At 43.8% G+C, this 24,430-nt stretch overlaps 1 protein-coding gene across 2 annotated transcripts in view; it reads left to right on the top strand.

Moving 5' to 3' along the window:
• The first annotated feature begins 17,077 nt into the window (after window positions 1-17,077).
• Window positions 17,078-24,430, top strand: part of ACLY (ATP citrate lyase) — a 281,182-nt gene continuing 273,829 nt past the window's right edge. Inside the window, exon 1 of one of the 2 annotated variants that reach the window (XM_069237662.1) lies at window positions 17,078-17,282. The gene's annotated coding sequence lies outside the window, so the exon portion shown is untranslated. The remainder of the gene's footprint in view (window positions 17,283-24,430) is intronic. The other variant, XM_069237663.1, reaches the window with a different exon arrangement.

The following is a 24,430-nucleotide window of genomic DNA, read 5'->3' as shown; positions in this document are numbered from 1 at the left end:
GGATTCAAATTTAGAAAAAGGACCGATGGAGAGAAAAAAGGAGAAAACAACTCGTAATGGTCTTTAGATGTGGGTGGTAGTGTACACAAGTGACAGTAAGGCACTGCACAAACACAAGTTCTATCCTCATCGCTGAATACCAGTGTCAGAAATCGGGTCTCTAGTTGGCAGAGGTATACATCCTTGTCCAAGAAGGGACCACAGTCCTAGTCAAGGTAAGTCACAACACAATCTAAATGATCCTGTGCTCACCCCCTGGTAGCTTGGCAGAGACCAGGAAGGCTTGACTTGGAAGGCAATGTGTAAAGTATTTGTGCAATACCTCATACAGTAACAAAGTGAAAGCACCACAAAACTACACCACACTGGTTTAGAAAAATAGATAATATTTATCTGAATAAAATAAGGTAAAAATGACAAAAATCCAAGAAGCTCAAGTTCAAATATCATTTTTGATAGGTTTAAGAGAGTCTCAATTCTTAGAAATCAATGGTTGTATCTTTGTAACACACAGTACCTGGGATGCATAAAAAATAATGATGCATGGGGGCCGCAGAGGAGGAGATGTGTTGAAAAATAAGGCGCTGCATCGGATTTCCTGGTGCTGCATAGATGTGTGTTGTTTCTTTCCACGCTGTAAGGTGATGCGTCGATTTCCAGGCATGCAGCCTTGGTTCCTCATTGCGATGCAGGGATATTTTGATGCCTAGGGATGATGCATTGAAAATCCTAGACGTGCTGGTAGAAAGGAGCAGGAGCTGCGTCGATCCAGTAGGCGTTGCTGTGATTTTTCAGCCGCGAGGCAGGCGCAGCATCAGAATTCCAGTTGCGGGTCCAGCGACGCGTTGTTCCGGTCAGCAGTGCGGCAAATTTCCAGCCGCTTTTCAGGTGCTGAATTGATTTCTGCTGGTGTTGTGTCAATTTTCCGATGCATGAGGATTTCCTGAAGGGGTGAAGTCTTTGTTGGCCCTGAGACTTCAGAAACAGGAGGCAAGCTCAATCCAAGGCCTTGGAGAGCACTTTTGGAGGAAGGCAGAGCCTTTCTAAGCAGAGTCAGGCACACCAGGCAGCAGGGCAGCAAGCAGGAAAGCAGTCCTTTAGCAAAACAGTCCAGTTGAGTCCTTTGAGCAGTCAGGCAGCCTCTTGGACAGAGTCCAGGTGTAGTTCCAGAAGTGTCTGATTGGTCAGAGACCCAGTTTATATACCCCAAAATGCCTTTGAAGTGGGGTAAACTTCAAAGAGTGGTTTTGAAGTGCTCAAGTTCCCCTTTCAGCCCAGTCCTGATTGCCAGAATCCCTGTGAGGGGTAATCAGTCCTTTGTGTGAGGGCAGGCCACTGGCCTTTGAAGTGTAAGAGAGAGCCCCTCCTCCGTTCCTGCCCAGGGAGACCTATTCAGTAGGCAGATGAATGAAGATGTGACTGAGTGTCCTGTGTTTATGGTCTCAAAAAAGAGAGGGACTGGGAGGTTGGTGGTCCAGTGTACGGTCTCCCTAATAACTAGTAATGCAATTAAAGTGTACACTGTTCCAAGGAAGGATGTAACTAGGGAACGTTAGTGTTCAGGAGCAAGAGCCCTCACACATCCTAAAGGATGTCATGCTTCATCATCGGGTAGCTCCTCGTCAGACCGGCGCTGCAATGCCCTCAAATGACTGACCTATTTTTACCTTTCCCTGGCTTGTTACGAGAATACATATTTTTTATCCTACACCATGATTTAGTGCCTTATTTATGATTATATCGACTTAGTTTATGTTACAGCCAATGATTCCTAAAATGGCCGCCGCTTTGGGTGTCCTTCCTGTATGCTAACTGGGATGCCCCTTTACTGCCTATAGCTGAGATGACTCCTAATATGGCTGCCGCCTTAGGCGTTTCTTTTTATGTTAACCGAGATGTTCCATAACTGCCATTGGCAGAGGCGGGCCCCACTATGCTTCCTTTCGTTGTAGCTAGTAATTCCAAGATGGCCACCGGGGTTTTTGTCCCCTTTTAATTTCTATTAACTCGCACCACGCTGTACTCTGAGGCGAGTCCTTTCTTAGTTTCGACTGCCCTTTGCATACGGGATGCAGAGGAACTTTTACCTGCGCTAATCCCTTTAAAAACGATCGTCTCAAGTCCGACAACAGTCAATACGGGATAGCACGCCAGGGTAGGTTTCCCTGTGAATTGTCGGTACTGAGCAAGTAAGTGACCTTTCTTTTTTACTTTTTCTTCTTTTCTTTTTGACTATTTGATAGTTTCCCTGCTCCGGTGGTCGCATATGTGCTAGACCTTTGGGCAGGCTAACGAGCTCTCTTGCAGCACCAACTGCATTAATACAGCACAGCCTTATAGACGTTCATCTTGTAATTGTCACAATGCCCTTTGCATCACTGGGCATTTGTCTGCACCCGGAGCGGGTTACATTACGGGGAAATTTTCCCTTTGTTAATATAACATAGATAAAGCATATGTCATGTCACTGTATGGGCTCTGCACTCTTGCTTGGCAATATTTATTCTCCCACTATTGCCAATTGAACTACAAGTGTTAGTGATGAGACTCTGTTCGAATAATTAAGGAAAACAGACAATGAATGTACATATCTATTTCTTGATAATCACTATGTTAACTTGGCTATTAGCATTTGCACTAGACTTACATTAAGTCACTTGGATTGGATTTTACTAACCTTGCTTGATTAATTTTGTTTGCTTTATTACTGTACTAGTAGCGACCGCTTTTGGCATGCTACTTCCCAAGGGGCCCCCCGTATAACTAGGGATGGTAAGCATACTGTCTTGTTACTGTACACGACTAGTTATTACATACTGTTGTGTCACGGGTGTTTTCAGTCAGTTTCCGTGTGTATTGATTTAATTATTTGTTTTCTAGGGCGATCGTTTTTATTTTTTGACAGACAGTGAACTTCAATGTAAGTGACTGCATGATTTGTTTGATGATCTAACTCCTGCAAACTTTCTTTAAAATAGACAGGAGAAGTTTTGTCAATTGTTGGTCCTGAAGAAGCGTCAGAGGATCTTTATAGACCACTGTACGCAAAACATGTTGACCATATTGTAGGAGATCCGTGATAATTTCCAATCTCTCACTCTAGGTAGAAAGTGGTTGAGCATGAACTCTCATTTTCCACTTTCCTTATGTTTTTAATCTTGGTCTCAGCCCTATCCTTTTGACATATTAAATAATTTGCCTCATTGGGACTGAGAACTAATTTTATATGGCACTCACCTGCTAGGAATAGTGCCTGACCGTGACACTGGTTAGTGTGTGTCCTTTACTACGGCAGCCACCTAAAAGACCTCCAGCAAAGAGCCCCCTAACGGGGAGCCCATCAGACATTGCAGCGCCGGTCTGACGAGGAGCTACCCGATGATGAAGCATGACATCCTTTAGAATGTGTGAGGGCTCTTGCTCCTGAACACTAACGTTCCCTAGTTACATCCTTCCTTGGAACAGTGTACACTTTAAATGCATTACTGTGTTTATGGTCGTCTGGGTGGAATGCACAAGGGGAGCTGTGAACCAGCACACACCATACGTGGATTGGAGACAGAGCTGTAAGGCACAGATCGCAGTAATTGCAGAAAAATACCCACTTTCTAACATTGTCATTTCTAAAATAGTAATATTAAATCCAACTTCACCAGTAAGCAGGATATTCTATTAACATTCTGGCAATACTAAACATGGCACGGCTACTCCTTCCATATCAGAATCTACCACTTAAAAGTATAAGAGGGCAGTTCTAATGCTAGGCTATAGGAGGAGCAGGCCTCACAGTAGTTGAAAAGGAATTGGTGAGTTTTTCACTACCAGGACATGTAAAACACATAAGTACATGTCCTGCCTTTTATCTACATAGCACCCTGGCCTGTTGGTTACCTCGGGACTACCTTAGAGGTGACTTATATGTTGAAAAAGGGGCGTTTAAGGCTTGACAAGTAGTTTTAAATGCCAAGTTGAAGTGGCAGTGACACTGCACACACAGGCCTCGCAATGGCAGGCCTGAGACATGGTTATGCGGCTACTTATGTGGGTGGCACAACCAGTGCTACAGGCCCACTAGCAGGATTTAATTTTCAGGCCCTGGGCACATGTATTGCACTTTACTAGGGGCTTACAAGTAAATTAAATATGACAGTTGGGTATCAGCCAATGTTACCACGTGTTTAGGGAGAGACCACATGCACTTTAGCACTGGTTAGCAGTAGTAAAGTGTCCAGAGTTCTAAACCCAACAAAAATGAGGTCAGAAAAAGAGAAGGAGGAAGGCAACAAATTTGGGGTTACCCTTCAGCGAGGCCATTTTCCAACAGTGTGATTCTTTCTTGTGAATGAGTTACTGTCTGACTTCTGTGGTATTGCAAGTGCTTTACATTCCTCCTGGATAGGCTTAAGCTGCTCCCCTCAGCAACCCCTAGAGTGTTCTTACTATGTGGACACCTATTCACTATTACTAAGGGTTACCTGGACTCAGTATAGGGTGCCACCCTACAGGTGTACACCATAAACTGAGGCAGCCTCCTTCAGTTACCCTGGAGATGCTACTTTTCTGGAAGGTGACGAAGGAATAGCAAATGGAAGGGTGGATTGTTATCTAAACAGGGTAAGTATGTTCCTCTGAGTGCTATGCGAGATGTGATTATAAGTTTGGCTCATAAGGGACATCCTGGGTTGTCTTCCATGAAGAGACTCTTTTAGACATGTTTGTGTTGGCCAGGAATGGGTAGGATGACTGACAGAACAGTAAGGGAATATGCAATATGTGTGAGTGGCGAGAAAATGCTGAGAGTTAACCCTGGTCCCTGAAACGGGTGGTATAACCAAAATACCCATGGCAGATAGCTTTTGATATTTTGGGAACAATTTCATTCTGCCACAAGAAATACCATTTGCCTTAGTTTTGGTAGACTTCATTCAAAATGGCCAGAGGTGAAATTTGTGGCTCAGGCTTCCATAGGGAAGGTAGTCCAGAAGTGTTGGTTACTAACAATGAGGTATAACTTAAATTTTAAAAAAATGAATTGTTTCTCAAATATTGCAATATAAGACATATTACAACAGCTGTATATGAGCCTCTGTAAAATGGTCAAGTAGAAAGATTTAATCAAGTTCTGAGGGAATGTTTAGTGGAGGTGCGGAAGTGTGGCAGTGAATGGAGGAATCTGTTGAGAGAAAGGTTGTGGATGTATCGTATAACTCCTCACACGATTACGCAGTTAGTACATTTAGATTGCTCAAACTTAGAGACCCTGTTTTGAGTCTGTGTCCTTGGTGGTTTTAAAAAGTCTGGAAACGTTGTAAGAGATTGTGGTTCAATGGAAGTTGTTGAAACAGTGGAAGGGAAACAAGAAACAACCAAGAAGTGGGATGATTCGAAATGTAAAGTCAGCAAATCTGCCTTTGTTATAGGTGATTATGTGAGAATCCTCAAGCAGGTAATATTGAGGAAAGGTGTCTCTAAGTATAGTAAGGCAAAGAAAGTCTTAAAAGTGTTTCCAAACAGTGTTGGTACTCTAGATGGAAAGGTGTGAAACGTCAGGAGTGTCGCCAAGTGTAAAGGGGCTGTGCATTGCAATGAGGTGAAGGAAGTGGTTACTGAACAGAAGGGTGATGGATTTTTTGTGTGGTTGAATAGTATTCCTCCCTTGGATCTGAATGAAGTGAGTGAAGAAGTGAGTCTGTGGCTTCAAGTGTCAAAGGTTTAGGTTGGAATAGACGCCCCCTGTCAAATTTGTGGATTTCGTTTAAGTGCATTGGAAATATTGTTTGGTATTATTTGGTTACAGCTGGTTTACATTGTTGTTATTTATTACTTTATGAAAATTGTATAGCATGTTATGTTAAGTCCTCCTGTAACGTGCCCTTCATTATTGTGGTATAGTATTTTGTTATAACTTGTCAAGATTTATAACGTTTTTGTCTCCTTTGCTGTTTTCTTTAAACAGAAGGAGAGGTGTTTCTTAGATATTATATTGTATCCTTGCGGATGTTGCATTTGTTTATGTTTGACCAGCATTCCAAGGAAACAGTTACCTATTGCTATGGAATATAGAATGCAGGATGGCATTTCTCCTGCATGCCTTCTTGCAAGAGGTTGGCAATGCGGTGCTACCACATTAAAGACCTTGAATCAGCCTACAGACTTGGTATTCTGCTTTATAATAGTGACTCTAATGAAAAAGCATGCCACCTAGTGTGGGTGAAAGACCTGTGTCCTTTCTTATAAGAAACATTATACCAGAGTACTACTACTAACCTAAAGAGATACAGAGGTTCCTAACGGGGTCCTAACAAAGGACTTAAGTACCTTTGTAGATTATTCACAGTCTAAGAGTGAGGGAATATGTGGGTCCTTTTCAGTTTTTTCTACCTCTCTTGTCCCCTTAAACAGTGTTAGTCAGGAGACTCCAATTTGTAAGGAAAAATATAACATTATTTAAGCATTCCCCCACTTAAACGATACTCTGCCCAGTGAATGCAGCATGCCAACAGACACAATTCAGTACGAAGGTTCAAGTCAAGGTTTTTAAGCAGCCAAAAATGGCTTCAAAATAGCTTCACCCTCTCCCCTGCTTTAAATGCAAGCCAATGGAAAATAAAGATTCTGACTCATTTATTTTATGAAAATCTCCCTTTTCCTGGTACCAAATGTTGCAGTGTATGCCAATGTCAGTTACTAGAGATATTAAATTCACTTGGTTTTATTCTGCACCCTAATGTTGCTATGTATGCTTGTAGTAGGCCTATTATCTGCTATCAACAAATATGTATATATTAAGCAGGGCTGTTGGACTTATTCCATTCTGAGGCTCCTGATTTTTCTACATTATTGTGGGTTTACCGTAGTTGCCACAACTTGCATAATTTGCTAATAATTTGCTAATTTGCCACATAATTTGCTAATTTCATTGAAAGCAATTGTTTCTTGCTCTTATGGATCAAAAGTTACTAAAAATATAGCAGCAAGTGTTACCACTCAATGGAAGGCCCTCCACAAAAGATGACAGGTCACATTTCAGTTGCTTGTTGCTGTATTTGAGCATTAAACTGTTACTAATGAGGTGGAACATTTGCCAGGCATTACCATGTTCAAAAGACAAAATAACACAGTAATACTGCCACAAAATGTGCTGAATAGTGTTACCTAATTTGTCTTTTTTTGCTGCATAGTCTAGTCAATTATGCCACCTGTTGCATAATTCCAGTTACTGTGCTATAAATTCCATAGGTGAGTAGATAATCCAGTCCAGGTTTGACTTTGTAATCATTGTTAGAAATGGAGTCTCTAGTTGGCAGAGGTATACACCCTTGTCCGAATAGGGACCACAATCCTAGTCAGGGTAAGTCACACACAATCCAAATTATCCTGTGCCCACCATCTGGTAGCGTGGTACTGAGCAGTCAGGCTTAACCTAGAGGTCAATGCGTAAAGTATTTGTTCAATATATCATACAGTAACAGTGAAAACACCACAAAAATACACCACACAGGTTTAGAAAAATAGAGAATATTTATCTGAATAAAATATTGTTGAAAAGATAAAAATCCAATCTACACAAGCAGAGTTATGATTTTTTAAAGATTAAATCCAACTAAAGTGCCTAGAAAACACAATAGCTCCAACTGGGTCATTGATGGAGTTGTTTCCAACAATCCGACTCTCATGGAGTCACGCGGACCCCCAGGTACAGTACCTTTTGAAAACAAAGAACAAGGATGTCGAACGGAGCCAGAAAGAGGCGTTGGTGGAGTTGGTGCAGCGTCAGTCCCTTACCACATCCGAGGAGAGAGGCATCGGTTCTGTGCTGCAAAGAAGTTGGAGGTGAGGCGTTGGCTCCATCCGGATGCAGGAGGAGATGATGCGTTGTCGTCCGCGATGCATCGAATTCCTTGTGACCCGGCAGGGTCGCAGGTTCTGGTCCGTCAGGACGTGGTGTGTTGACTTCCCAGTGTTGTGATGACCCTGAGTGACATCAGTGGAGTCGCGGCGACGCCGGACTTGCATTGCAGGCCGAAGTCGGTGTGTGCAGCGAGGTCCATGGAGCGGGAGCCGGCTGAGGTGTCGCTATAGTCATTCCGAAGTCTCTGAAGACGCTGTACTAGCATAAACCTAGCAGTGGAGGTCTTTGTAGTTCTTGAGATCCCAGAACAGGAGGCTAGCTCAATCCAAGCCATTAGAGAGCACTTTGGGGGGTAGGCAGAGTCCTTCCAGCACAATCAGAGGCCAGCAGGGCAGTGGATAATAGCAGGGCAGCAGTCCTTTGCAGCAAAGTATTCCATAGAGTCCTTTGGGCAGCCAGGCAAGTCTCCTGACAAAGTTCAGGTGCAGGTCCAGAAGTGTCTGAGTTGGTGGGGTCAGAGATCCAGTTTATATACCCAAAAATGCCTTTGAAGTGGGGGAGACTTCAACTAGTGGTTTTTAAGTGCACAAGTTCCCCTTTCAGTGCAGTCCTGCCTGTCAAGGTCCCAGTATGGATTTGGCAGTCCACTGTGGGAGGGCAGGCTGCTAGCCAGTGTCAGGCCCTCCACCCTTCCAGCCCAGGAAGACCCATTCAGTATGCCGATGAGTGCAGGTGTGACTGAGTGTCCTATGTTTGTAGTTGTCTGGGTGAAATGCACAAGGGAGCTGTCAACCAGCCCAGCCCAGACGTTGATTGGTGACAGGCTGTAAGGCAAAGATGGTTTTAAGTGCAAAGAAATGCTCACTTTCTAAAAGTGGCATTTCTAAAATAATAATATACAATCTGGCCTCACCAATAAGCAGTATTTTCTATTACCATTCTGGCCATACTAAATATGATCTGGCTACCCCTTTCAGATCAGAATTTACTAGTCAAAAAGTAGGAGGGCAGACCTAATGCTAGCCTATGAAGGGAGCAGGCCTCACAGCAAGGGAAAAAGAATTTAGGAGTTTTTCAATACCAGGCCTTATAAAACACATGTGTACATGTCCTGCCTTTTACCTACATAGCACCCTGCCCTATGAGTTCCCTAGGGCCTACCTTAGGGGTGAACTCTCTGTAGAAAAAAGGGGAGTTTAGGGCTTGGCAAGTGCTTTTAAATGCCAAGTCAAAGTGGCACTGAAACTGCACACACAGGCCTTGCAATGGAAGGCCTGCGACATTGTTAATGGGCTACTTATGTGGGTTGCCAATTAGCGCTGCAAGCCCACTAGTAGCATTTAATTTACAGACCCTGGGCACAGGTAGTGCACTTTACTAAGGACTTATAAGTAAATCAAATATGCCAATTGGGTATGAATCAATATTACGATGTTTAAGGGAGAGAGCATATGCACTTTAGCAAGGGTTAGAAGTGGTAAAGTGTGCAGAGTCCTGAAACCAGCAAAAACAGTGTCAGAAAGTAGAGGCAGGCAGTCAAAGGGTTGGGGGATGACCAAACTAAGGCTGTTAGGTCTAACAATCGTACTTGTAGTTATGTAAACTCATCATTGGATAAATCATCATTGGATCTGGGCTTGTTTTCAGACTTTCTCAAAAGCAGTCCGTCTCCTCTCCTAAAAAAAACAATCTCTGGACCCGAAGACTTTAACAACTTCTACCCTGTCTCTGCTAGGTAAGGTAATTAAAAGCTGTGTTTCCTCCAACTGTCATCCCACATCCAGGATAACAACCTCCTTGGCTCCTTTGAATCTGGATTCCATCAGGGCCACAAGACTGATACTGCAGTTCTGCAGATTGTAGAAGATGCCATCCGCATCCAATATATGGACAATTTCTGTCTACTTGTACTCCTGGGCCTCTCTGTGGCATTTGACACAGTCAACCACCAGGCCCTGCTAGACATTCTTAAGCATTGAATGGGTATTGATGGTGTTCTCCTTAAATTGTTCTGCTCTTAGCTAGCTAACTACTCCCAAATTGTAAAAATTAGGAATGCTGTGTCAGATCCCATCAGTCTGCAACAAGGAATCTCACAATATTCAATTCTCAACCCTTTTCAACCTCTAACTCGAAACCCTCTGCACATTCTCAGGAGCACAGGAGTCCTCTTCCATCTCTTTATCGATGACACCCAACTCTACTTGAAGGTTTCATGCACAGAAGACTACACCCACTTATCCAACTTCCTGAATGGAATTCAAACTCGGATGTCTAACAGCCACCACAAACTAAACTCAGTGAAAACAGGTCTTGTCATCTCTCCAGAGAATGCTAACTTGCTGAATCAAGACTAGATGACTCTCCTCCTGTACATGGATGGCCGCTCTTCCATCATCCAGAATGCCAAATCTCTGGGATTCACCCTTGACAGGTGTCTTAACTGCCAGAACCATATGTGCTCCATAGCTAACAGTTCCTGGTTCTAGCTCAGGCTTCTTTGGGGGATCAGGAACCTCCTTCTAGGACATGACTTTAAATGTGTTGTCCAGGCACTTGTGCATCCCGGAATTACACTTCTTTGCTGCAATCCCAAAGTTCACCTAGGTCGTCTCAGAGCAGCCCTACTGGCGGTAACCTGCTTCTTGACTGACACAAGAAATTCGATCACATCTTCTCCGTTCTACGATCCTTTCAGTAGTTTCCCATAGAAGCAAGAGCTAAATTAAAAACTGCCTGCATCACTCTTAAGGCTCTGAACTCCTCTTTACCTCCAATCTCTCAGAGAAACTGAAAGTGTCATGCACTGACTGATACTCGTGAAATGCAGAGTTGCTCTTCCTCTTACTCCCACCTTCATGCACTAATGATACATGAGCCAATACTACTTTGGAGGTGCAGCAAGATCATGGAACTCTCACCTGCTGAGGCTCCACCTGACCACATGTCAGTCACCTTCAAGAAAGACCTCAAAGCTCTTCTCTTTGAACCACCTAACCTGCTCCTACCCGGAGGTAGGCAGGTTGCCTAACCCGCTCCTGCCCTTCACGCTCCCACCAAGTGCAGACCAATCTCACCCAGCACAAACTATCATTGTTCAGCTCATTGTACCACCTGGTTGTCACTGCTATGTCTTAGAGTGAATATGTATAAAGTACTCTACCACCTTGAAGAGTCCAACCTGTTGTTCTCTCCACCTTTAATGTTACATGTATATTTTCTATTTGTTATTGATATGTTCCTTTTGTGAAGCTCTTGATTTGTTCTGTTCTGTCTTTTGCGTGCGCAGCGCGCATGGAAGTGCACCGGCCGATCGGGGCTTTACATTCTGGTAAGTAACGCGCGGGCCACAAACACGCGGTTGAAATGACATGGACACGGGACACACAGGTAGATCGTTACGCTTCCTCGGCCGGGGGTCTTAGTCCCACCCACCTGCCGAGTCAAACACTTTATTAGCTCCCTTGCGTCACGGCGCCCATACCATCTCGCTCACATAAACAGGGAGGTTGGAACCTTCCGGCATGCACGGGGTTTAGACATACAAAACACCCCTGTGCGCCGAGAACTGTGGGGCGCCCCTCCCAAACATAACATTCCTCCTCAACTATAAATTAACTTACAACTAAACAGCAGTGTGTTCTTCCTTGAATACGTGGTTGTAACCTTGCACACACTGACTTTTCCACTAGCATTTCGACCACCATAATACACACCCCTTACAGTGTCCACTTTACTCACACACATAGTCCTTCAGCCGCTCTGGGGGTGATACGCGGGACCTCAGATAATACCTTCCTTCTCCTCTTCTTTGACTCACCACCCGGTTGTCTTTCTCCACCAGCCCCTCTGCAGATAGGCTCTCCTCAACCGGGGTTGACACCCCCGTAGGTGCCAGATCTCCCACTCTGACATCCTCCCCGTTGCCGGTATGACTAGTCTCAAGTTCACTCCCCAGGAAAAACCCTGGTCGCTCTATATCTTCATCTTCTACCTCATGGCTGCGATCACTTTCGCTCCTGTGATGAATAAAATGATCTCCGTGGTATTTTTTGAAACAAGAAATGTTCCTGGTTACCATCTCGCTTCCTCGGGTGACGGTCACTAGCGTCCCCTTTACTCGAGTGACAGTCCACAGGTCCGATTCGAAAGTTGTTCTGAACTTCCCGGCCAGATGTCGATTTTTCATGAGTACCACATCCCCTATACTCAGACGTCTGGGATGCGCTCTCCTTTTCCTTGACATTCTCTCATTTTGGACCTGTCTCTGTCGTAGTCTCGCTTCCACTTGTTTGTGCCTATTCTTTGATTGTCCTGATGCCTCGGTGAGGGTTTCCACCTGGGGAATGGTATCCCTTATTTGTCTTGGCATGCAGATCTGGCTTGGGGAGACACCATTTGTACTGTGAGGGGTCAGTCGATACTCTCTCAAAAACTCAAATATCGCGCAGTATATATTTTTCTCCCTCGCTACCGCAATCCGCAATACCTTATTGAGGGTCCTCATAAACCTTTCGGCCTCACCATTGACTTGAGGCCATCGTGGAGTGATTTTTCTGTGGTGGATGCCATGCGATGCCAGATATGCTGCAAACTCATTGCTCGAAAATGGGGGACCGTTGTCAGTCCTTAGTTCCTGCATCAAACCATGCGTAGCCATTATTTTCTCTATACATGGTATGACCTTTTCCGTGACTGTCGATTCTAAAACTTCGACCTCCGGATATTTGGAGAAATCGTCAATCACAACTAACATGTGTCTTCCATCCGGCAAACTTCCAAGATCCGCGCTGGCTCTTTGCCAGGGCTTTGCCGGGATGGATTCGGTGATGATGGGGGGCGGCGGATCCGTCGGCCCTACCATTTGACATGCGTGGCACCTCTGTATGATCTTCTCTACCCAGATGTCTAGGTCAGGGAACCACACTTTGCTCCTCAGTCGAGCTTTTGTTTTAACCACGCCCTGGTGAGCACTGTGGGCCAACTCAACAGTTCTTTGTCTCAGGCGGTCCGGAATAACTAACCTACTTCCTCTCAGCAGGCAGTTTTCCGGCGACACGGCCAGCTCTTGCCTGACTCGAAACAAGGCCTGCATATCGTGGTTGGCTTCCTTGGTTCTTAGATTCAGATTCTGCTTCAACAAATGCCATCTCCCATCGCTTACACAGGATATTGCCAATTGCAATACCTCATCTTCCTTTGTTGCCTCTTGTATTTCTTTTAGGGATATAGGCAGTGGCCTCGACCTCTCCACTATCAACCTCACGTACTCCTCCGTACTCTCGATCTCCTCCTTTTCCCGTTCAGTAAACGGTCTTGCATGCCGAGACAAATAATCTGCTGGGTTTTGTGCCCCTGGGCGATATACCACTGCAAACTGATACCCTTGCAACTGGAGAATCCATTTTTCAATTCTAGGGGGAGGCTGTGAGGCTGTCTTGTTGAATAATGGTATCAGCGGCTTGTGATCGGTGTATACCGTGAATGGGTGACCATATATATATAGATGATAGTGGCGACAGGCCCAGTTGACTGCTAGTGCCTCCTTTTCTATGTGTGAATATCTTTGTTCCGTTTCTGTCAATGCTCGACTGGCATATGCCACAGGGGTACAGTCACCTTCCTTTTTCTTTTGAGACAACACTGCTCCAAGACCTGTTGGGCTCGCATCCACTGATATTTCTGTTTCTTTTGCTGGGTCAAAGAAAACTAGCGTCGTCTCTGCTGATAGTGCCTGTTTTGTGTCCTGAAATGCCCTCTCTTGTGTCTCATTCCACTCCCACGGAGTGTGGGCCTTAGTGAGCTCCCTGAGGGGGGCCGTGAGGGAGGTTAGATTGGGAATGAACCTCCCGCAGTAAGTTACCATCCCCAGGAAACTTCGCACGCCGGTGACTGAAGTGGGTGGTTGTGCTGATTTTATGTCTGCTACTTTCTCTGGGTCCGGCCGAACTCCTTTTTCTGAGAAATGATACCCAAAGAAAGCAATGTCTTTTCTCAAAAACTCGCACTTCTCGCGATGCAAAGTTAGTCCATTTTCCTGCAGTCGTTGGAATACTGCCCGTAATCTCTGCATGTGTACCTCCACTGTGGGTGCATGTACCAAGATATCGTCACTCACGTTTATGACTCCCTCCAGGCCAGCTAGAACTCCTCTGATTGTGTCCTGGAAGACTTCTGCTGCGCTGGCAATCCCAAAACTCAAACGTCGGTACCGGCGTAGTCCCACATGGGTAGAGAACGTAGTGATCACTCTAGACTCCGGAGCCAACATTATTTGGTGGTATCCTGCTCGTAGATCCATTTTTGAGAACCACTTGGACCCGCTGACCTCTGCCACTATATCGTCTACCGTCGGGGTGAGGTGGCGCTCCCTCTTGATGGCTACGTTTGGGAGGCGCATGTCTACGCATATGCGTACCTCCCCTGGTTGCTTCGGCTTTCTAGTGACCACTATGGGTGACACCCATGGGGTTGGCCCTTCTACTTTCTCAATTATGTCCGCCTCTTCCAGTTTTTTTAGTTCCGCCTCCACTTGTGGGCGGAGATGAAATGCAATGCGTCGGTGTTTCAGCGCGACTGGTTCTATTGATTTATCTATATGTAGCTTTATTTGGCAGCCTTTTAGGCAGCCAATTCCTTGGAAGATGTCTGCGTATTCTTCCTGTAGACTGACTAGCCCCCCGACGTGAATGCTAAATGCGAACGTCACTAATTTCAACTCTTCTGCAGTGCGGCAGCTGAGCAGCATTCCGGTTCCTATTTTGGTGACGTACACCTTGGATTGTACCTTTTCTTCCTCATGATTGATATCCGTCACGAAGACTCCCGCCATTGGGAGAGGCCTGGTTGATCCGAATGCGAAGACTTGTACCGTGGTGCGTCGCAAAGGGGGGCGACATGGCATTTTATCGAAGTCAGATTGTGCCAGTATATTTATTGACGCCCCTGTGTCAATGAGGGCCATAACCTGGTGTCCCGCTACTGTGACTTGGCATCTGGGAATTTTTTTCCGGCTTGTACAGCCTGGTTTCGTTGCTTGGATTATGTACACAGTGTCTTCTGGCTCATCATCATCATCCATGTCAGGACTGAGATCTGGTGGTTGTATCGCCTTGGCCCCTTGACTTGTCTTTTGTCTCTCTCCTTTTGTTCTGGTGTTTGATCGACAAACTTTTGCAAAATGATTCAGCTTTTGACAATTGGCACATTGTTTCCCTTGAGCTGGACATTTTCCTTGGTGTGGGAATGATCCTCCACACATGTAGCATGATCGTTGCGCCCCTGCCAGTTTTGTTCTGTCTTTCTTTTTTGTCATGCTGTTTGATGCTATGACGTTTACCGGTTCTGTTTTTATAGTTTGTGCAAGCGCTGTTTCCATGTGTGCGGCTCTTACCCTGGACAGTTCTTTTGACCTGCCCATCGTCAGCATGTTCGCCATCGTCATGCCTGGGACCTGAAGGATGTGCTCTCTTAGCTTTGTTGAGTGGCATCCTTGGATAAATTGTGCTCTTATCTCATCATCTGGGTCAGGCAGTGTGCACGTGCTTGCTAATTCCTTTAACCTTGCATAGTATGTATCTACTGATTCATCTGAGCTTTGTTTGGCCTGGCGCAGGAGGAATCGTTCATAGTCTGGATTTGCCATTGGTTCAAAATATGCAGTTATTGCCCTTTTTAGCGTTCGGTACGTGAATGGGGGCCCTTCTTCAGCTACTGTCTTGCTGACTCTGTGCAGCATCGCTCCTCCCATGTGCAGAAGCATTGGTCTTTGTCTATCCGGGTCTAGTGCAACCGCTGCAAAGTAGTTTTCTAACCGTTCCACCCATGATTTCCACTTTGCTGCCTGTGCTGATGGGGGTCCTTCCATAATAAAAGGCTCTATGACCGGGAATGTAGCCATTTTTTTTTTTTTTGTTTTTTTTTTTATATATGTGTCCCCTCTTTATGTCCTTAACTTTTGTCCAACTTTTCCGGCCTTTTATTGTTGTTCCCCTTTTGTTTTCTCAAAATATGCTTTGTTTTTCTTTTCCTGTCCCTTCTTCTGTTAATTTGACGTCTATTTATATATTTTTTTTTAATTTATTGAAACCCAGATGTCTGTGCCCCTTCGTTCGTGAGCCGTACTCTCTCTCACCTCCTTTCTGTGCTCGGGCTGTCGACCAGTCTCCACAGGCCGTTGTACTGTCTTAGGACACCGTCTACTTTCTTTCTTGCTGAGCGCGCGTTTCTCCGGGGCTGCAGCTCACTCCAGTATGGGCATGTGGAGGATTAATTTCGCCTCGCGCTGATTTGCTTCAGCGGCTCATTTTTTTCACACCGCCGCTTTCGCCACGTGGGTTCGCCGCCTCGTCGCCAATTTGTTCTGTCTTTTGCGTGCGCAGCGTGCATGGAAGTGCACCGGCCGATCGGGGCTTTACATTCTGGTAAGTAACGCGCGGGCCGCAAACACGCGGTTGAAATGACATGGACACAGGACACACAGGTAGATCGTTACGCTTCCTCGGCCGGGGGTCTTAGTCCCACCCGCCTGCTGAGTCAAACACTTTATTAGCTCCCTTGCGTCACGGCGCCCATACCATCTCGCTCACATAAACAGGGAGGTTGGAACCTTCCGGCATGCACGGGGTTTAGACATACAAAACACCCCTGTGCGCCGAGAACTGTGGGGCGCCCCTCCCAAACATGACATGTTCCACCTGCTTGTCACTACTATTTTTATTACAATTAATCTGGGTGAAACGCTCTACCTCATGGGGCTGCTAACTAGTTGTTCGCTCCATCTTTAATGTTGCTTGCATACTCTAGTTTTGTTATTAATATGTTCTGATGCCTATGCGACATAAATATGTTTTTTTCTCTGCTATTAATTCAAGACTACAAGTACTAGAAAGCAAAAAAATTGAAATGAATCAGCCACTTGCTTTTTGAATTAGAACATACCCGAGCTATCCTCCTAGAAACAATTGTGGTTCTTGTCAGAGTTTGTGTCTTAATGTAGTTTTATATTCTTTTCATTGATGCAAAAGTGCCCAGGTCGTTCTCAAAGATGGCGGCTAAATTGTTCGTCTGAGCCAGCAGCCATGGCTGTCTTCTTTCTATTTCTTTGCCACCCGCTTCCTGATGACAGGCTTCCCTTGTCCCTTTCAGACTTTTCCTCCTGCTCAACCGGTGGATGACGCATTTCGAGGGCGGGGCCTGGTACCGTAGGGTGGTCACATGCGAGTTGTTCAGCCAATCGGGTGGCCGGTGGAGCATGTAGCCATATCAGCAGATGGTGAGGAGGCTCATAAGCTGGAGGAGGAAATCGAGGAAGACTGGAGCCCTAGTCAGTTGTGGGACAGGAGAGGACAAAAAGAGGCTAGGAGAGTACTGAATCCTAATCCCCTCAGGGCTGACTTGCAGAAAGGAAACGGGAGGACTACAACAACGGGTGAGAACGGAAAAGCACAATGAACTGTCTTGGAGTTTGTAGTGTGCCTCAAGTGCTGTGTAATAAGTGAAGGTACTCCCAGTGAGACAACGCACACGGTGGTAGGGATGCGGGCAGGGGTTTGCTAAATAAAATCGAGTTAAGCAGCCCAGCAGGCTGGGGCATAGATGTCACAGGGACCCATGCCCGGATCTTTGTCGCTTTTGTAGGTAAGTGTGATATATGCGTTGTATGAACTTTATTCTCAGTGTGGTCTTAGCGCAGAGTGGGAAGGATGAGCATTTGTTTATCACCTGATCAAGTGATGTAGTACAGAGATCAACACTGAAAGCCTGTTTGTTGTGTGCATATAAGGGCCGTGCAGTCAATTACATCTCACTGACCTGGTTTAGAAGTCATAAGGTCGTTTTTTTATTTTCTTTATAGGTACTCATTAAAAATGCATTTCTTTATGCATTGCAGTTTGAAATTGAAATCTATATTTTCCAAAGCACGTCTTTTTGTTAGTTTACAGTATTGACAGTTGTGTCCAAATGCTCCGCGATTTGCAGAATGGACCGTTCAGTAATCTCTGAAGGTGGGCTCGCAGCCTTTTGTTCAAGCCAGCAAGAGTGGCACTTGTGCTCTGTATGTCCCAAACAGACATCCATACACCGTAGACAGTCCATCCGCCTCATTGGCCTAGGTGTTCCTTTTTAGTTCGCAATAATAAACCTAACAATGTTGGATCAAATATAGAAACCTGGTAGGTGGTATGGATGCATTCCCACAGGGGAGGACAGGATAGTCTGCAGAGAGAAGCATTTCAAACAGATGAATGCTCGGACACCAGAAATATATCATATGAGCACACAAGTGACTTATTATGTAAGAAAGCGCTGTATTTTACGGATGCAAGTCTACTCGGTGAAGTACACGGTTCTAAGATGAGGGGCTTCCGTACAAATATCTCAGGACAGGGGGGTGGGGGCTGTACGCAGAAAGCAGACACATAGGGAAACACGGTGCTCCATACTTCTGTATAAAGGTCTGTATGTCAAGCTGCAGGGCTATCAACAGTGGAGAGTTTAGGGACGAGCAGAACAGAATGTGTGAGCAGATAACAAGAATACAGGGGCACAGCAACAGTATTATAAGCTTTTATAAAGTGCAGCATTGTATATGAGGTGGACTGTCTGTATGTATACCCTAAACCTGGCATCGACGCACAGGTAGGACAGCCTGAAGCAAGCCTTACTAGTAAGAGAGTGCAAGCACCAATGTGAATACAGGTGTACGAAGAAATAGAATATACTATTATTCACAAAGTGCTTTGCTGATACTAAGCACTATGGAGGCTTCATAGTCTAGAGAGAGCATCAACAAAGTGGAGGGCAGTAAAAGTGACTTTGTGAGTGTGTACGAAATTGAAATCAATTCATACTAAGATTTTTTAAATCATGAATGAATGGCGATTTTTTTGTATAGCGCATCATGCAAACCAAATTGACTGGGGTCATCTTAGCTGAAAGGTGGATATATTGGATGGTAAAGAGAGGATTTCAGTTACATATAGTGGATGAAGTACCGGATTCCATACATTATAAGGATATTGCAAGTCACAGAGGAGTTCCATAACCCTGTAGAGGAACGAGGCTGAAGGCAGAGTTACTTTATAAGTTTCTGGAACTCAGAGGTGACTTGCAATATCCTTATCATGCACGACCATGTATTATCCCATTAAATACATGGTCACACCATCACCTTTCCCACAAACACCTTGAAACCATAATGTGTAGCTCTTTCATATGAAAAAACAAGAGTGGTTTTGAACGTGAAGAATAAAACCTCTAGTGCAAATTTAAATACATCAAACACCTGTTAGATATTTGTTGATAACAGATATTAGAAGAAGTTCATTACAAGTCAGCTTTAAAAAACAAAACCTGTAGTAGTTCTGAATGTGTAGAAACATGCAGAAAGGTTCTAGCTTTTCTCTATCTAAGGAGTGCAAAAAATATACATATTCTTCCTGCTTGTCTTTGTAAGCTAGAAAAGTAGAGCAAAAGAAAGAAAAGCAACATTACATTTTCGTTGCTTTAAACAGCTGCTTCAGTTATGCTCTATGACCTGACCTACTTTTCACCTTGGCTGCTGGCTCTACGAGCAGGCATTGTGATGCCGGAGCTCGACTGTAATAACTTATTAATAGTCAAGTTCTGACATATTTTCTTTATAATCGGTGACTGGGTGCATCACAAGTCACTGATTATAAAGAAACTGGAGAATGGTGTTTTTATACAGGGATCACAGAATCCCATGTATTATAAGACTATAGACATTTTGTCCATACGTTAGCCACAAAACAGCGCTTTCTCTTAGATTTTTATGATCTTCTGGGAGCCTACAGTAGGTTTTGGTTGATGTACAACCCTCATAAGGAGGCATCAGTATTGGTCTAATTTATTTACCATTTCAAAGTATAGGGTAGGTGGTAGTAATCATTTTCAGAAGATAGTAAATGGAGACCAGAAACTCTGATGTAAAAAATGCATAATGTTGAGGTATAATGGCATGTTTTTTTAATTTTTTGGTTGCTGAGAGTAGTGTTTTTTTTTTATTCTGAGGAAGGTATTATTTTTGTTAGGACATTGAATGTTTATTTGGATAAAGCATAACCAGTAAACCTTTCACAGACATATATTTATCAAAACAATTGGGTATTATTTTTCCTAGCCAAATAAATCACCCAGCGGGTACATATAAGGCTTGTAATGTGACATCGTTATTTACATATTCTGTGTTCAAACCTCACTGCTCCAGCATATCCTTTAAACACTACAAACTTAATATGCATTAGCTGATCTGGGGTTTCTCTCTCCCTCCCTCTCCCTCTCTCTCTCTCTTCCTCTCTGTGCATTGGGGTCTCAATACTCAGAATGGATTATTAATTATTCAAATGCAACAGCACTTCTCAATTCAACTTCTCACACACATTAATGGCAGAATTAACTCTAGCCTTATCATTAGCAGTTCCTATAACAATGTTTGCCTTGTGATCATATTCAAATGGCATTCTATTCCTGGGAGGGCCTACTACATAACTAGTATGGGAATGTTGTACTTAACAACTGACACAACTTGTACTATTTATGTTTTTACACCTTATTACAGATTGGTCGGATCTCTTAATTTTTTGTACTATACAAAATCATATGGTCTTGCTTTTTATTTATCTGTTTAAATATGCTTAACTAGTGTTTTTTTGTGTTTAATATTGATCTTTTACTATCGATTGAAAGATGGCAGTTTCAGTTACAAAACTTAGTGTCATCAGTCTCATTCATTTGTCGCTGTAAAACTCTCAGACATCTCCAGTGATTGTGTCCATGCTACTGAAAAAATCTAAATAATTAGCTTTTTTTAAATATGTTTTATTCCGTAGATAACAAACGTATTTTCATTAAAATATCTTTCAGAAAAACGGGGAATAATACACAGTTAGTGTAATGGTATCTCATGGGCCTAGACTAGATGCATATAGATTATTAGGTACCATTATTTCGAGGAGACAGAATCACATTATATTCAGCAAAAACTTTGTGGTGCTGCTTTAAAATTTATATCCAATCTAATAATCTCTTGCAATACTGGTGACATAAGAACCTGGTCATTTTTCAAAGTTCTTTATTAGTGTTGTGTTAGGTCTACCCTCCACAGCTGTTGATGGAATTCAGTATTTTAAACCGGGCATTTTTTTGTTCTTTTTTTTTTTTTTACCGGTAAGCTGTCTTCAATGGGCAAATCCACAATGCTCCATAGCCCTGATTACTTTCGTATGAGTAACCTATTGGAGTACAGACTCTTTCCTGTGAATCTGGTATGCTGAGACCAGCATAGCATCCTACTGAACATCATACTAAAGTACATATCTATAGTAATGACTGCCAGTCAAGGATTCAGCCTCCAGGAATGTGTAACCGCTTCATGACCACCTTTGTTCTTTCAGTTTATAAGTGCAGAAGATCTTGCCACTCTTGACTGCAGCTCCATTCGATTACATTGTAAATCATTGGCTACTGGTTATTATATCACGCATCGCTTGAGATTTCAACGTAAGAGATGGTGTGTGAGTAACTTGGATTTGGAACATTTTGCTTCTGTTTTCCAAGAGGAGTACATCTCTAACCAAGGTGTTATACACTTGGGTAGAGTTGGGGAAAAAAAACGAAAAAAAAAAACACACCTGTTTCCTCCTGAGACGGGTTCGTCTCCTCTGTCCTCCTCGTCCGGGAAGCACACAGACTCCCCTCAGCCAATCATGCAGCTGCTGTCACCAGCATGACAGCAGCATCGTAATTGGTGTGAGGGGCCTCCTTTGGTGCTCACAGAGCGAGTGAAGGCCTCTGCACTTTCTCCTCCCGGCTGTGCAATACAGCCTGGAGGAGAAATGCAAAGTGTGCATGAACCACTCCTCCCTCCAGGCCCACCCTAACCTGGCTCAGCTGAAAACTAAAATGATAATAACACTCATGTTATCATTTTATTTTTCCTTCTAGTAAAAGCAGTGGGGCGTGAGTTGACCTCTGCTCATCGTAATGTGTGAACAGGACTCATAGAACTCCTTGGAGCTGAGATGTCAGTGTCTTACCTGCCTGATGGAAAGGAATAATGGTACACGTTGTGCAGAATGCTTTTGCGAACTGTTGTGTATGGTGGAGTACCCTACCTTTTTATGCCATTCAGTGGTGTTCCATGCCCGATTTAGTGTTCGTTTTCAGAAAGTTTGGTTTTGTTGTTGTTAAAACAAGCATTGGCAAGGCCCATAGATCTCACCTACGTGAGAGCTGTTGGCTTTGCCAATGTCTTTTAGCCATGTTGTACGGCAGAGACCCTAAAATGGAAATGTGTTGATGTCTTCTTGGGCAAATTACACTTCTGCAAGCTCAGGCCTGCGACAGCTGTTGTTGTTCACTTCCTCTTATGGTGGCTCGTTGACAATATGGAAATACTTTGCTTGCCTGTAGCCATCTGACCTTACGTTGTTCCACCAGAGCAAAACTGGTGTTGGCACCCTTATCAGTCTATACATGCTACAATAGATGTTTAGGACTCTGTAGAGCAGTCTTTATTTGTCCAGTAAGCCGACAAAGTGTATTTTTGTAATCTGACCTGCAGATATTGCATGGGTAGTCTAGGAACGGATTACATGCGTGAAAAAATGTAACATAAGTGAAAAGCAGATGGAAGGATGAGCTCATAAGCTTACCCTTTGAGGATCCATGTAATCAGCACCACAAAGAACTATTGCTGTTCTGCAGCAGTGCTACTTTTAGGGTGGGGTGCCTCAGTATTGGATAGAGTTTTTCCACTCTAGAATGGAGTCCATTCATCCTCGTTGCTCTGATGTCACAATAACGTATAGAGTTGAATTACTGGGGCGAAAAGCCACCACTGTAGTATTTTATGATCTTATGTGTTAGTGAAGCTTAGTCCTCTTGCTGGTGCAACTGTTCGTATATATAAACATCCTGATTTGTACCTATTGTAACAAAACTTCAGAGTTTCCATTAAATTCTGAGCACCCTTTGCAAGCATGCAGTAAAATGTACCTCTACAAACTTGAAATGCTGGTTTTGCAGTCCTCAGTTTTCCATGTTTGAGTTCCACTCTGTTGGTTGCTTAACTACAGCTGGTCACTGTGAAGTGAAGCAACCGCTGCTGTTCTTTTACATAGAAAATATAAATTCAGATTCTTTGTCTAAAGAGGTAGGGATACTGGTTTGAAAACCTGATCAGCCTGTAATGGCAGTTTGTGGCCTAATACCATCATTTCTAGGATAGTACACCTTGGTGGAATTTGAACGTGGCTCCCCAGTGAAACTTTTTATCTATCAATTTTTCTATTGAAAAGGCATTTTTTGATTTTCCTACAAATTTTGATCTCCCTCAATGGATTTGCACCAAATTGGTAACTGTTTGGTGTAGGGAGCCAAAAATTGGCCTGCCAATATATGTGCAGTTTCAAACAGGGGAAAGAAAAGTTAAAGCGGGTTGGTGACAAAAAAAACGTGTTTTCAACATCCACAGGAAATATTGCTGGTGCCTACAGCCTAAACTGCTGAACGGATTTACACCAGACTTGGCATGAAAGTAGAACTTTACTCAGAGAGCATCCTTTTTCTGGTTTTGTGTAAATCTGCTTAGTTGTTTTTAGAGACCTAACAATTTAAAATTGTGGCTGGGAAGGCTAAAGGGGTTAACTGTTTTATAACTCTGATTTAAAAATGTGCAGATTAAAAAAAAAAAAAAAAAAGGTTGAATCTCCTAGTCCCGTTCGAATCCACAGTTCCAGAGTTGGTGCAGCGAACCCAAGTGATATGATTGCCTGCAGAGGGGGAAAACGTTCTCTTATGGAGGCCATTTTAGGATGCAGGGTACGATCTTTGAACAAAAAAGTGAAAGGCCATATAGATACACCCTGAGCCGCAGGCTTTAAACGGTGACTGTGTCTTCGGAGGACCCTCCAGGCTAAATGAACAAAAAACAAATTTAAAATAAATAATGGGATCTGCAGTGTCTTTTCAGTATGTGTGGATCCCCCAAGACCAAAAATGATGTCCAGTTTCTGCAGTACCAAGATAGCTACAGGGGATCCGGACCTGCATCTTCGGCATGCGGGAACTGCAGATCCTGAAAAGGTACTGCGAATGCTAGGCACGCGTCATGCCCAGGTACCGTAAACCCACTCTCTGTGGGAAACCCAAATAAAGAAAGTGTTTCTTCAAGAACCTCAAATAATGGAACCAGATTTTCCTTGGCATCTTAATTGGAACGACCAACAACAAATAATTGTCAACTCTAACCACTTAATTATTCAGCTGGGAAGGTGGCATGTAGAATAAGGTGCAGCCACCTACAATGTTGTGACATAGGGGAAGATTTCAGAAGAGAAGGATTTGAGATTGTAGTGAAGCCTTCTGCCCATTAGTTGCAGGTTTGTTGCAACTGATGCACAGTTTTCTGTGTGTTGAAAGCAGTGGAGGGCCAGACCCCGACTAGAAATTGGGTGTCATAGGCTTGATTATATACATTAAAATTAAATACATTATTTAGGGAGTAATCCAAATGTTCAAATAAATGTTAAGAAATAGCTCGGAGAGTGCCTA

This window comes from Pleurodeles waltl, chromosome 6 (assembly GCF_031143425.1).
Source record: "Pleurodeles waltl isolate 20211129_DDA chromosome 6, aPleWal1.hap1.20221129, whole genome shotgun sequence".
Lineage (NCBI taxonomy): Eukaryota > Metazoa > Chordata > Amphibia > Caudata > Salamandridae > Pleurodeles > Pleurodeles waltl.
This window is presented reverse-complemented; position numbering and strand designations above follow the sequence as displayed.